The following is a 15,057-nucleotide window of genomic DNA, read 5'->3' on the forward strand; positions in this document are numbered from 1 at the left end:
GAAGCCAGACATCCTGATTTCCAAGTGGGTCTCCTTGGTAAGCCTTTGTGCTTCCCTTCGAGATTCAAGTGTCTCGGACTCCCACCTGGGCCCCTTCTCCAACCCTTACGCATTACCCTCTCAGTGACCCCCACCTTTCGTCCCTCCTCTAGGGTGTGCCGGGTTCACTGGTTCCAACAGCGACGCTCTGAATCCTAGCAGATGTTCCGCCCTTGTGGAGATTAGTCACGTCACCGTTGACTCCTCCCATTGGCTCGAGGGATGGAGCGCGGCGCTATGACGTCAGACGCCCAAAGGGGAGGAGCGGTGAGGGGAAGGAGGAGGGAAGTGGGGTTTCAACATGGCGGCCGTGGCACTGGCGGTGGTTACGGTGACGGCCTGGCCTGAGGAGGGCAGAGTTGGAGGTGGTGGTCTTCGCTCTCCCTAGGGGCCGTCAGGAGCTCAGCGGGGACCGAGCCTGGGAGGCCGGCCGGCGGCAGCACCTTTCGGCTTCTGGGACAGCGGCGGCAGCGTTCAGGTGAGGGGGCCTCCCGCTGGGGGAGGGGGAGATGGGCGGAGTTGGGGGAGGGAGCAGGTACCGGGAGACGGATGGGGGAGGGATAGGGAGGAAGCTGGAGGCTGAGTGGAATGAGAGGAGCGGCAGCTCAGGGGGTGTGAAGGCGAAGGGGCCAGAGAGGGGTGACTTGGGGAGGATTCTGGGAGAAGGGTCGGAGTGAGGGGACCAGAGTTGAAGGGGGCGGAGGGCAGATGGGATGCGGGAAAATAAATGAGTTCGGATTAAGGGGACTAATACTCTACTGGAAAATAGGTGCAGTAGACATCTATCTGGCTGGACCTAGAGCTCGGTGGGAATTAGAGGATGTTGGGGAGAGGGACCCAGGTTTTAGTAAAGGTTAGTGATGGGGAAGACTTGAGGGTGAGTTGGGGACAGGAGATACAGATTTAGTTTTCCCTGAGGCGATGAGGTTAGAGGGAAAGGGAGGAGACCAGATCCGGAGCGAGTGATCTTTGGAGATATATTTGGCCTTGCCTGGTCTTCTCCAGGCATGTTAATCTTGCTTCTTTTGTTTGTTTCTTGGGTGGAGACTTATCTGTACAGTCCCCCTGGGCTTCAGAAACAGCCCCTAATCTTTCTTGTGGATCATTAATTTATAGTTCATTTATTTGATCTCTGTCAGCGATCTCTGACCTTTGTGTTGTCGCCACATGTTTTTGTTTCCAGACAGTTTCTTAAAAGTGTGGCTAGGCATAAAAATACATTTTATATTAAACCGAAATAAAATTTTGAGAGTTTTTAGACACCATGGAGTGTTGCAAAACCAGATTTGGTAATTTAGTTATCTATTAAATAGCTTCTGTTCTAACTCCACTTACTAGGGCTTCTTTCTTTCCTCAGTTCTAATTATTAGAATTTGAGAATTTGGATAGATATGATGGATGTTTCTCTTTAGAATTTTGTCAGATTTGATGATGTGAAAAACGGGGCACTTAGTCTTTAGTGATAGACAGCTCTTTCTAGTTAATGTCCCAAACTAGTTAAACTGAAAGTTTCTGGATTATTTTGTAGCAAAGAATGTAAAATGTCTGAAGTCTAAAAGAATTACATTGTCTGCATTAACCTACTTTTTAAAGTGGGATTTTATAAATTTTTGTTTCTAATCCATCCTATTCATTCTTTGTTACTTAGTTATTCAACGTTTATTGACTGCCAAGTGTGTGTTGCATTAATAAGTCATTATAATTATGGAAATGGGAAAATTAATATTTCTCTAGTGAGAATATCACTGCACAGCCTCATTGGAAGAAAAAGTGTTTTTCGGAAGTGAAGACTAAGGAAGGCTTATAAAATTATGTAAATATAAGAACTTACTGAATTTTTCTTTTGTTTAGTATTTGACTCATTATTTCATCATGACCTACTTTATGTATATCTGAAAGATTTTATTTTTCTTTTTGATTTTGAAGAAGACAGTAACAGTATCCTAATATAATATTAGGTCTGTGGACAATTCTCATCAGTAGTTTTTAGTTCCCATTTCTTAGGCTGGCAAACATCTCTTTATCTTGGGTGACTTTTCTTTGATGTCTTGACTGTGGTAAGGTATTTAAAATGAGGATTCCTGAAGTTTAATTCAGTGACTAAAATTCTCTCTGAATTTTTTCAGCATTATAAATGTATCTTCATTACCTCAGAGTGTAGTTGTCAGTATTACACATTTTTCCTGTTATTTAATTATATTGTTGAATGTTTTGAGGTTTTTTTATATGTAGATTATTTTAAGTGTAAACATTTTCCCCACAGAGCAACCAAAACCAAAACCAGACCATCAGTTTATCATTAATCAGGTAATTTTCTTCAGACAGTCTTTCTCAAGAAAGGCAAAAGGTAGCATACAGTACCTTAAATTAGGTATTAAATAAACTTCTTCTTGGAGTCAAGAAAACCTTGAGTTGAAGCTTAGAAATCAACTGGATTTAGTTTCCCACATAGCATGGGAATCCTTGCATCTGTATCACGAAGATAAGTGAAAATCTATCCTCTTTTCCAGAATCTAATTCCTTATAGGAAGGAGCCTTTCAGTCAGAGAAAGATGTAAGCAGGGTGTTGCTCTTCTAACCTGTAGCACACAATTTCTTGTAATATTGGAAAATAATTTGAATGTAAGAATAATATTTTCCTATGAATTGAGAATTATAATTTCAGATTTAAAAAATTTTAGGTTAGGGCAGCTAGATTTACAAAGGGATATGTGCTAAAATTGGGTCTATATTAATGAGCTAGGCATTGTTAAACACTTTACATAATCTCACTTAATCCTTACAATTTGTTTAGGTAAGCAGGTTGTGAGAGGCATGCTTTTTAGGTGTTGAGGAAACTGAGGATTAGAAAAGTTGAGTAACTTAACCAAGGTTACTAAATTTGTCCAATTTCAATGCCTTTACTGCATCTGTTACATCATTTTGCCATTCTGTTCCTATCAAGTAAACTTAAAGTATAAGCATGAGTTTTAAAGTAATACCATTTTAAACTACTTGTTCTCACTGAAATAGTAGTGTAACTGGAATGATAAATAGTTCATTACAATTTTAGTCACTTAAGATATCATCAGTATTCTAGGAGGAAGTAAATACCTGAATATTTTGTACTTAACAAAATAAACTGGATAAACTGGATAAGGGACTAAAAGTTTTTATACTTGTATTGCTGAGTCAGGTTGGACCTGCTTCAGCAAGGGCCAAAATTTGTATTTGGCAGCAATCCTCATGTGTTCTCAGAATTTTGGATTGGTCATTGTCAGTTGCTTAATGCTTACCAAACACTTCCAGTGTTTGAGTCACTGAATTGGCTCATGGTAATTGTGAATCTTGTGGTTTACTGAGTCAAGAGCCAGCAGTGTGTGTGTTTTGGTTGTTTTACTTCCTCCCCAACACTTAATATTGTCAGAGTTTTAAATTTTTTTCTAATCTCTTGGGTTTGAAATAGTATCTACTGTGTTTTTATTACCATTTCCCAAAGTTGAGCATCTTTTTTGTGTGTTCATTGGCCATTTGTGCTTCTGTGATGTGTATATTCAAGTTCTCTGCTTATTTTTGAGTTTTCTCTTTTTCTGATTGATTTTTAAGAGTTCTTTATTGATTTTGTATACTAATTATTTGTTGATGGTTTGAAAATATCCTCTCCTAATTTGTGACTTGTCTTATCTCTTCATAGTCTTTTGATGAGAAAAGTTCATAATTTTAATGGACTGAACTGTTCAGTCTTTTATGCTTTTTATATCATATTTAGGAAATCCTCTTCTACTAGCATGCTATTTTAATAAATACAAGAGTATACGTGTCTGTCACGTGGCATCTAATCTGACATTTAGTACCAATATTTGCTTGATTAGAAAGGCCAACTTCTCAAGAGTTGTGTTTGTATTGTCTTTGGAGTTACAGGGCCAGACGTTTTTTTAAAAATAAATTTATTTATTTATTTATTTATTTTTGGCTGCATTGGGTCTTCGTTGCTGCGTGTAGTTGCGGCGAGCAGGGACTACTCTTTGTTGCAGGTGCATGGGCTTCTCATTGTGGTTGCTTCTCTTGTTGCAGAGCACGGGCCTTAGGCGCGTGGGCTCAGTAGTTGTGGCGCACGGGCCTAGTCACTCCACAGCACGTGGGATCTTCCCGGACCAGGGATCGAACCTGTGTCCCCTGCATTGGCAGGTGGATTCTTAACCACTGTGCTGCCAGGGAAGTCCTGGGCCAGAAGGTTTTAAAAGCAGCTTGAGTTGTGCTTTATACACAGGTTACATATATTTCCCCAAACTGGGAAACTAACAGATTTGTGAATGATGTATGCATTTTACAAAATGTTAATAATGTGGTATGACGGTGAGAGAGTTTTCTTGTGTGGACAATTCATGAGTCACTCATTCTGAGCAGTTAGGATTTCTACTAAAATATGTTCAGAAAGATTTTTTGATATCTAGTCCTGTCTAGTGTGGGCTTTATCAAGAATAATTGTGGTTTGTGAGAGAGCTGATGTGGAAACATTTTGGAAGAGTTTTTTTGTTTTTATTTTCAAGTAATACAATATTATATAATTAGGAGAAAATTAGGTGGAATGTAATTACATTAAGTAAAAAGGAGAAATATGTAAATTTTCATAGTTAAACAACAACTTTGGACTTCCGTGGTGGTGCAGTGGTTAAGAATCCGCCTGCCAATGCAGGGGCCACAGGTTCAAGCCCTGGTCCGGGATGATCCCACAGGCCGCAGAACAACTAAGCCTGTGAGCCACAACTACTGAGCCTGCGCTCTAGAGCCCGCGAGCCACAACTGCTGAGCCCACGTACCACAACTACTGAAGCCCACGTGCCTAGAGCCCGTGCTCTGCAACAAGAGAAGCCATGCGATGAGAAGCTCGTGCACCACAACAAAGAGTAGCCCCCTCTCGCCACAACTAGAGAAAGCCCACACGCAGCAACGACGACCCAAAGCAGCCAAAAATAAATAAAATAAATAAATTAATTTTAAAAACCCAAAAAACAAAACAAAACAAAACAACAACTTGTTCCTGTGTGTGTGTGTGTGTTTTTTTGTTTTTTTTTGTGGGGGGGGTGAGTATCGTATGTTTATGGTATTTAAATTATATTAGATATATTTAAAAGAATGAAGTACTCTTCTTAGTATTGGAGAAACTACATCTGTTTAAAGTTATGATGGGGCATTCCCTAGTGGTCCAGTAGTTAGGACTCCGAGCTTTCACTGCCCAGAGAGCGGGTTCAATCCCTGGTCAGGGAACTAAGATCCTGCAAACCACGTGGTGTGGCCAAAAAAAAAAAATTGTGATGAACATTGCAAATTGACTAGAACATATGTGAGGGAGGATATAGTTTTTCTGTTTTGTTTTTTAAACTCCCTGCCCAGTTCTTTGGACTGTGTGGCTCTTATCCACCATTAAACCCTTATCTCTTAGGTTATTTTTATAAAAATCTTGAGCGATTTGATTTACTCTGTCGTGTATTAAAGCCTCTAAAAACTTTTTTCTTTTTTTTTTTTTTTTAGAAATTCACGTTCTTTTATTTATTTATTTTTTTATTTTTTTAATTTATGACTGTGTTGGGTCTTCGTTTCTCTGCGAGGGCTTTCTCCAGTTGTGGCAAGTGGGGACCACTCTTCATCGCGGTGCGCGGGCCTCTCACCATCGTGGCCTCTCTTATTGCGGAGCACAGGCTCCAGACGCGCAGGCTCAGTAATTGTGGCTCACGGGCCCAGTTGCTCCGCGGCATGCGGGATCCTCCCAGACCAGGGCTCGAACCCGTGTCCCCTGCATTGGCAGGCAGACCCTCAACCACTGCGCCACCAGGGAAGCCCACTTTTTTCTTTTTTTCATGAGAAGACTATGGAGTACTATGAAGTTTGGGAACTGTTCTTCTAAGCAGTTGGATGTTCTGATCCTGGCAAAGATCATGTTGAAATATAAAACATCCACCAGACTTTAATTATACTGCAAATACTGTATAGTGATATACAGTACACCCTTGATATTTGTGAAAGATATGTCCGTAGAGTTTTGAGAATCCTTGCATAAATACCATACTTTAGAATGTCCCTCATAGCTTATAGAAGAGTATAATGGAAAATTTTTAGTTACCATCAGATTTGATGGGTAAATAGAAGAGAACAACAAAGTTAGAGATTTTGATGCTAAACTCAGTCTTCACCTACCTTTAACTCCCAATCTTTTGCTGTTTGTCACTGCTGGTTGGCCTATCCCCAGCCTCTTTTAATAACCCTTTGGAGACTCAAGGTCAAACTGGCTTTGTTTGTCTTGTGCGGCATCTCGTCATCATGGTCTTAGTCCCAGGCAGGGTTCATATCCTCATTTCTTCCTTCGTTAGTAAGAATGGAATCTTCCTAATCCTGACATCTTCCTATAGTTTGGGAGTGTTAATATTTCCTTCTAGAGTTCAGTGGCAAAGGATATGGGCAGTAACTTCCCTATTTCCTCCTTCAGGCAGATTATACCTTATACCACACCATGTATGATAAATGACTCCTTTCTGTGGGTGGAATTCAAAGTCAAATGTCAGCTAGATTACAAATTATTATATGGAGTGGAATTTAGGGGTAGCTTGTGAATTCTCAAAAAATTTTCTTCCATCAAAGGTTACTCTATTTCCAAGTGATAATAACAATAGGAAATCAACCAACCAACCTACCACAAATTTTGTTCTGAAATACTTTAAAATTACTGAAGGTCTTGAATTGTTTATATCCTGTCCCATCCATTTTCTGAAACAGGAAATTCTAGCTAGTTCTTGTAATTTAATAGGGAATCTAACTTTATCCTTGTAGTAGATAGTTTTTACAATAATATTTCACTTACCTAGCTTATTCAGAGACCTCGGTGTTTTATGTAAGCAGATTTTTAAGATAATGGAACATTTCTTCTTTGAGAGCCCATGTTAAACAAAATTATTGGTAGATTATTAAATGAGAATCTTTTATAACTATACCTTTTATAATGCAGTCAGTAATAATGTATGGCTTACTCCATAATAATGTAGGTCTTACTGCACATGTCTCTAGGAAGCTATGCTTTTTCAGTTGTTGGGTCTCTGTTTTTAAAAAAAATGTTTTTGGTCTGTATGTATTACTGGCAGTAAAATTTAGTGAAAGAGTATACATATTAGGGTAACTGAGGCTTATTTTATTTAGTATTGTAAGAAATTATATTTAGGCACAGTTGTAGTTTGAGACGTTCTTGATCTGTCCAATACGATAGCCACGTAGTGCAGATATAAAACATTTTTATCATTATGGAAAGTTCTTTTGGACAGCACTGTTCTCGACAAATGCTTGTCAAATTTTATTGTGCGTGTAGATCACCTGGAGATCGTGGTAAAATGTAGATTCTGATTCAGTAGTTCTGGGTGGGCTTGCAATTGTGTATTTTTAACAAGCTCCCAGGTTATGTTGATGGCGCAAGGACCATACTTTGAATAGTAATTTTTTTTAAATGAGATTTCTTTTAAAAAATTAATTAATTAATTAATTAATTTGTGGCTGTGTTGGGTCTTCGTTTCTGTGCGAGGGCTTTCTCTAGTTGCGGCAGGTGGGGGCCACTCTTCATCGCGGTGCGCGAGCCTCTCACTGTCGTGGCCTCTCGTTGCGGAGCACAGGCTCTAGACGCGCAGGCTCAGCAATTGTGGCTCACGGGCCTAGTCGCTCCGCAGCATGTGGGATCTTCCCAGACCAGGGCTCGAACCCGTGTCCCCTGCATTGGCAGGCAGATTCTCAACCACTGCGCCACCAGGGAAGCCCTGAATAGTAATTTTTTTAAAAAAATTTATTTATTTTTGGGCTGCGTTGGGTCTTGTTGCTGTGCGTGGGCTTTCTCTAGTTGCAGCAAGTGGGGGCTACATTTTGCTGTGGGGCGTGGGGTTCTTATTGTGGTGGCTTCTCCTTGTTGTGGAGCACGGGCTCTAGGTGTGTGGACTTAAGTAGTTGTGGTGCGTGGGATCAGTAGTGTGGCTCGCAGGCTTAGTAGCTCTGCGGCATGTGGGATCTTCCCAGACAAGGGCTCGAATCCGTGTCCCCTGCATTGGCAGACAGATTCGTAACCACTGAGCCACCAGGGAAGTTCCTCAATAGTAAAGTTTTGAATTTACTATAACATGAGGTTGATTTGGGACCTTTTTATGAGATATTTTCTTAATATATTATAAGCTTTTTAATTAACATCTTTTGCCAGGAGAGATTATATTGTAATGGACAGAACTCTGGACAGTGAGTTGAAAGATCTGAAGTTCTAGTTCTGGTTTCCCATTTAAAACTAACCATCTCTTTCAGACTTGAACTTTTTAGTTTGTGGAATGGGAATACCTGCTTATATCTCCTAGTATGTGAGGTTCATGTAAGATGATGTATGTGATGGTCTTTTCAAAAGTACCTAAGACTTTAACATATAGTTTTGAAAATTATAAAGTTTTTAGCGTATACTTTGTTAGAAGCATAATACTTTTCCACTGTTAGCTAACATTCTTATTTTTCAAAAGCTAACATACTGCATTTTATCCGGGAATCTCAGTAACTTTTATTTTTTTATGCTTAATGTTTGTCTTTTTCCATTAGAATTAATTTTAATGAGGGATTTTGTCCTGTTATATAGCTGCCACTTAGAGAAGTACCAAGCAATAATTGTAGGTACACCTTAAACAGATGTTGAGTGAACGAGGCATGAAGCCTGAGAAATTGCCTATTGCTGTGACCAGGCAGGGATAGTTTTTCAAATGAACAAAATTTGATTGGGAACCAGCAAGGGGGAACAAAAAAGTAATTAGTTAGGGACTTTTCTGCTGGTGCAGTAGTTAAGAATCTGCCTGCAATGCAGGGGACACAGGTTTGAGCCTTGGTCCAGGAAGATCCCACATGCTGTGGAGCAGCTAAGCCCATGCACCACAGCTACTGAGCCTGTGTTCTAGAGCCCGTAAGCCACAACTACTGAGCCTGCGTGCTACAACTACTGAGGCCCGCGCGCCTAGAGTCCATGCTCCACAACAAAGACAAGCCACCACAGTGAGAAGCCTGCGCACCGCAATGAGAAGCCTGAGCACCGCAAGGAAGAGTAGCCCCAACTCGCCACAACGAGAGAAAGCCCGTGCACAACAACGAAGACCCAACGCAGCCAAAAATAAATAAATTAAAAAAAAGAAAAAAGAAAAAAAGAATTCTCCCTTTCATCCAAAATGTGCACACACACACACGCACACACACAAAATTAAAAAAAAAAAAAGTTATTATTTAGCTAGTTTTTCCATTGGGGGAAAAGAATAAAAGCCAGATAACATCTCTCTTCACTATAGAATTCTATTTGCATATTCCTGTGGGTTTTTTTAAATTATTATTATTTTTTGGCTGCGTTGGGTCTTCCTTGTTGCACGTGGGCTTTCTCTAGTTGCAGCGAGCGGGGGCTACTCTTCATTGCAGTTCGCAGGCTTCTCATTGCAGTGGCTTCTCTTGCTGTGGAGGAGGGGCTCTAGGCGTATGGGCTTCAGTAGTTGCAGCACACAGGCTCAGTAGTTGTGGCTCGTGGGCTCTAGAGCGCAGGCTCAGTAGTTGTGGTGCACAGGCCTAGTTGCTCCATGGCATGTGGGATCTTCCCGGACCAGGGATTGAACCCGTGTCCCCTGTATTGGCAAGTGGATTCTTAACCACTTGCTACCCGGGAAGTCCCAACCTTTTTAAAATTATTATTATTTATTTATTTATTTTTTAACTTTTGGGTTTATTTATTTATTTATGGCTGTGTTGGGTCTTCGTTTCTGTGCGAGGGCTTTCTCTAGTTGCGGCAAGTGGGGGCCACTCTTCATTGCGGTGCGCGGGCCTCACTATCGTGGCCTCTCTTGTTGCGGAGCACAGGGTCCAGACGCGCAGGCTCAGTAGTTGTGGCTCACGGGCCTAGTTGCTCCGTGGCATGTGGGATCCTCCCAGAGCAGGGCTCGAACCCGTGTCCCCTGCATTGGCAGGCAGACTCTCAACCACTGCGCCACCAGGGAAGCCCCTTAAATTATTATTTTTAATCTTTAACTTTTATAGAGGGTTTCCTATTTGATCTTCAGGGACTCATAAGTCAATGTAAAAATGAATGGGTTTCTTATTATGGCTGACGGTCTCTTGGTACCAGCTTTCTTTATTCTTTAGAGTACGTACAAGCCATTGAAGTGTGGAACTACTCTTATTAAAATAAGATTTGGTTTAGGAAGGTGAGGAGGTTCCAGTAGACAGTGGTAAGTATTGCTTGTGTTATCTTATTTTGTACTTATAATAACCCTTTTGATTTACTTTATATTAACATTTCTTATATTATTAATCTTTGCTTTTACTTATACGAAGAATGTGTTTGTTGAATTTTGTTATTAGAGATATATTACAACCCGTTTTGATAGATACTTGTAAAACAACTAAGATTTGTTGAAAGGTCTGCCATGTGCTTTTTGTTTTCCTTTATTAGAAATCATTTCATAATAAAATATATGAAGTTATAAAATATAGAAGAAAAATTCTTTTGTATATGTATTGTATGTATCTTTAGCTTTAGAAGTAGAGCTCTTAAGACAATTGCCAATAATCTTATTATGTTAATTGCTACATGCGGTAATCTGAAGCAAATCTGTTAGTTGATAATTTTCAAAGGATGAGGAGCCTTTGTTGATTTTGTTTCCTAGACTCTAACCACATAGATATCTTTTCTATAACATTTCCTATCCTAATTTCCCATTTTCTAAAAGGCTTGTATTTTATGCTTTTTCTTTTTTTGAACCCAGGCTGAATATTGGTCTTTGAACAGGGGGAGTAAATTCTTTCATATTAATTATGATTATAAATCTACTTAGTTTTATTCTTATTCTACGTTTTCTGTTTACCCTCCTTTTTTCTTGTTTTTTAAAATCTTTTTCTTCCTTTTGATGAATTTTCTATATTTGACTTCTTTGCTTTAGTTATTTGAAAGTTGCTCATCCCATTCCTTTTTTTATGTTGGTTGCTGTTAAAATTTTTATATGTAATTTTTAAATTTATTTATTTATTTATTTATTTGGCTGTTCCGGGTCTTAGTTGCTGCATGCAGAATCTTCGTTGTGGTGTACGGTATCTTTAGTTGTGTCTTGTGAACTCTGAGTTGTGGCATGTGGGATCTAGTTCCCTGATCAGGGATCGAACCTGGGTCCCCTGCATTGGGAGCGTGGAGTATTAGCCACTGGACACCAGGGAAGTCCAATATATGTAATTTTTATACATAAAATCCATATGTCCTGTATATGTAATCTCTACAATAAGACAAGTTTGTTTTACTTCCTCCTCCCTCCCAAATTTCTCCCATTTTCAGGTCATCTCAGATTTTAGTTCCAGATCACTTATTTACTTTTATGTCAGGAGTTGCCTTGGACTACGTTTATTTTACTGATTTATTTGCCCACTGCTTTTTCTGATGTTTTCCATTTCTCCTAATTTAGATTAACTTTATGCTTTGGTAGACTATATCTCTGAATTCTTTTTTCAGGGAGGAACCAATGAAGAGTGAGTTTTCAGTCTTTAGATGTTGAAATGTTTTCATTTTGCTCCCTTATTTGGATACTAGGGTTCTAATTTTACAACTATTCTTAATCAGATTTTTGAAGATAATTGCTCCATAATTTCATAGCCTCTGTTGTTGATAGTGAGTTCTTGAAGCTAGTCTTATTCTCTTTCCTTTGTATATAACCACTTTCTATCTGGAAGCTGTTTGTTGTTCAGACTTTTAAAAATCTGGTGATGATCTAAATTTTTATGATGTGTCTAGATTTCAGTTTTTACCAGTGCATTTTGCTTGGTACTCACCTCTTCTAGTTTCAAGACTGTGTTATTTATTTACTTAGCTCTTAGAGGTTTTATTTCTCTTTTTCCGTACTCTCAGTTCTCTCCTGACAGTCCTGTTAGACCAATTTGAGAACTGCTTAAAACTATTGATCCTGAGCTTGAAACATTTTCACCATGGCATATTTTTTCCACCTTCTAAACTCGTCTGTATTTAGGGCTGGATTTTTAAAAATAGCTTTATTAAGGTATAGTTCATATATCACAAAATTCAGTCGTTAAAAGTGTACATACAGTTCAGTGTTTTTTTAGTATTCACAGTGTGGTGAAACCACCACTACAGTCTGTTGAAAATGTTCCAGAGCATTTTCAGTACCCCAAAAAGAAACCTCATGTCCATTAGCATTCACTCCCTATTCCACTCTCCCCACAGCCCCTAGCAACCATTTATTTACTTTCTGTTTCTGGATTTGCATATTTTAGACATTTCACATAAATGGAAATATAATATGTAGTCTTTTGTGACTTGCTTATTTCATTTAGCATGTTTTCTGTGTTCAACCATGCCATATTTTTTTCCATAAATTTATTTATTTTATTTATTTATTTTTGGCTGCGTTGGGTCTTCGTTGCTGCACATGGGCTTTCTCTAGTTGCAGTGAGCGGGGGCTACTCTTTGTTGCGGTGCGCGGGCTTGCAGTGGCTTCTCGTTGCGGAACATGGGCTCTAGGCGCGTGGGTTTCAGTAGTTGTGGCATGCGGGCTCAGTAGTTGTGGCTCGAGGGCTCTAGAGCGCAGGCTCAGTAGTTGTGGCACACAGATTTAGTTGCTCCGCGGCATGTGGGATCTTCCTGGACCAGGGCTCGAACCTGTGTCCCCTGCATTGGCAGGCGGATTCTTAACTACCGCACCACCAGGGAAGCCCCATGCCATTGTTTTTTATTGCCAAATAATATTCCATTGTATGGATATATTATGTTTTATTTATCCATTTGTCAGTTGATGGACAGTTGGGTTGTTTCCACTTTGTCTGTGTGGATGTATGTTTTCATTTCTCTCAGGGATTACACTTAACATCTTAAATTTCGAACAGTCTAGTTTGAACTGATAACTGACTTAACTTCAATATCATACAAAGACTCTGATCCTGTATGGTTCTGTACTACCCCCTTTAAACGTTGTTGTCACAAATTGCAACTTATGTGCAACATGGATGAACCTGGAGGGCATTATGGTAAGTGAAATAAGCCAGGCATAGAAAGACAGTAACATAGGTTTTTTGTCCGGTTGCGTTGGGTCTTCATTGCTGCGGGCGGGCTTTCTTTAGTTGCGGCGAGTGGTGGCTACTCTTCATTGAGGTGTGCTTGCTTCTCATTGCAGTGGCTTCTCTCATTGCTGAGCGTGGGCTCTAGGCATGTGGGCTTCAGTAGTTGCAGCACGTGGGCTCAGTAGTTGTGGCACACGGGCTCTAGGGCACGCAGGCTTCAGTAGTTGTGGTGCTTGGGCTCTAGAGCTCAGGCTTAGCAGTTGTGGCGCACGGGCTTAGTTGCTCTGCGGCATGTGGGATCTTCACAGACCAGGGCTCGAACCCGTATTCTCTGCATTGGCAGGTGGATTCCTTTTTTTTTTTTTAAAGTAATAACTAGGATTATTACTTATAACATTATACCAGAACATATAAGATTTTTAGAAATTTCATGTAATGTCTGAAACATTTATATTAACATATTTCCATACATATTTCCATACAAATACAAATATAAGATTTTTAGAAATTTCATGTAATGTCTGAAACATTTATATTAACATATTTCCATACATATTTCCATACAAATACAAATATAAGATTTTTAGAAATTTCATGTAATGTCTGAAACATTTATATTAACATATTTCCATACAAATAACCCAATGAAAGTTTAGTACTAGTTGTTTTGTTTGTTTTTTTATACCGCAGGTTCTTATTAAGCATCAATTTTATACACATCAGTGTATACATGTCAATCCCAATCGCCCAATTCAGCACACCACCATTCCCACCTCACCGCAGTTTTCCCCCCTTGGTGTCCATATGTCCATTCTCTACATCTGTGTCTCAACTTCTGCCCTGCAAACTGGCTCATCTGTACCATTTTTCTAGGTTCCACATACATGCATTAATATACGATATTTGTTTTTCTCTTTCTGACTTACTTCACTCTGTATGACAGTCTCTAGATCCATCCACGTCTCAACAAATGACTCAATTTCATTCCTTTTTATGGCTGAGTAATATTCCATTGTATATATGTACCACAACTTCTTTATCCATTCATCTGTTGATGGGCATTTAGGTTGCTTCCATGACCTGGCTATTGTAAATAGTGCTGCAGTGAACATTCGGGTGCATGTGTCTTTTTGAATTACGGTTTTCTCTGGGTATATGCCCAGTAGTGGGATTGCTGGGTCATATGGTAATTCTATTTTTAGTTTTTTAAGGAACCTCCATATTGTTCTCCATAGTGGCTGTATCAATTTACATTCCCACCAACAGTGCAAGAGGGTTCCCTTTTCTCCACACCCTCTCCAGCATTTGTTGTTTGTAGATTTTCTGATGATGCCCATTCTAACAGGAGTGAGGTGATACCTCATTGTAGTTTTGATTTGCATTTCTCTAATAATTAGTGATGTTGAGCATCTTTTCATGTGCTTCGTGGCTGTCTGTATGTCTTCTTTGGAGAAATGTCTATTTAGGTCTTCTGGCAGGTGGATTCTTAACCACTGTGCCACCAGGGGAGTCCAGTAACATAGATTTATAATAATTATTGTGCATTAAAAAAACAATCTGTACTAAATAAAAAGGGGAGTTGGAAACCCAAAACAATACTAGCTGTTAGCCCATTTATTCTTTTTTTTAATAAATTTATTTATTTACTTATTCATTTATTTATTTATTTTTGGCTGTGTTGGGTCTTTGTTGCTGTGTGCAGGCTTTCTCTAGTTGCGCGGAGTGGGGGCTACTCTTCGTTGTGGTGCACGGGCCTCTAATTGCAGTGGCTTCTCTTGTTGTGGAGCACAGGTTCTAGGTGCACAAGCTTCAGTAGTTGTGGCACGTGGGCTCAGTAGCTGTGGCCTGCAGTCTCAGTCGCTGTGGCCTGCAGGCTCTAGAGTGCAGGCTCAGTAGTTGTGCCTCACGGGCTTAGTTGCTCCATGGCATGTGGGATCTTCCCAGACCAGG

The 15,057-nt window shown here is 39.7% G+C and overlaps 1 protein-coding gene across 2 annotated transcripts in view; it reads left to right on the plus strand.

Moving 5' to 3' along the window:
• Positions 1-317: 317 nt before the first annotated feature.
• Positions 318-15,057, plus strand: part of UBAP1 (ubiquitin associated protein 1) — a 62,646-nt gene continuing 47,906 nt past the window's right edge. For both annotated transcript variants that reach the window (XM_068552098.1, XM_068552100.1), the window contains exon 1: positions 318-517. The gene's annotated coding sequence lies outside the window, so the exon portion shown is untranslated. The remainder of the gene's footprint in view (positions 518-15,057) is intronic.

The sequence above is a fragment of the Eschrichtius robustus genome, chromosome 10 (genome assembly GCF_028021215.1).
Source record: "Eschrichtius robustus isolate mEscRob2 chromosome 10, mEscRob2.pri, whole genome shotgun sequence".
Classification (NCBI taxonomy): Eukaryota; Metazoa; Chordata; class Mammalia; order Artiodactyla; family Eschrichtiidae; genus Eschrichtius; species Eschrichtius robustus.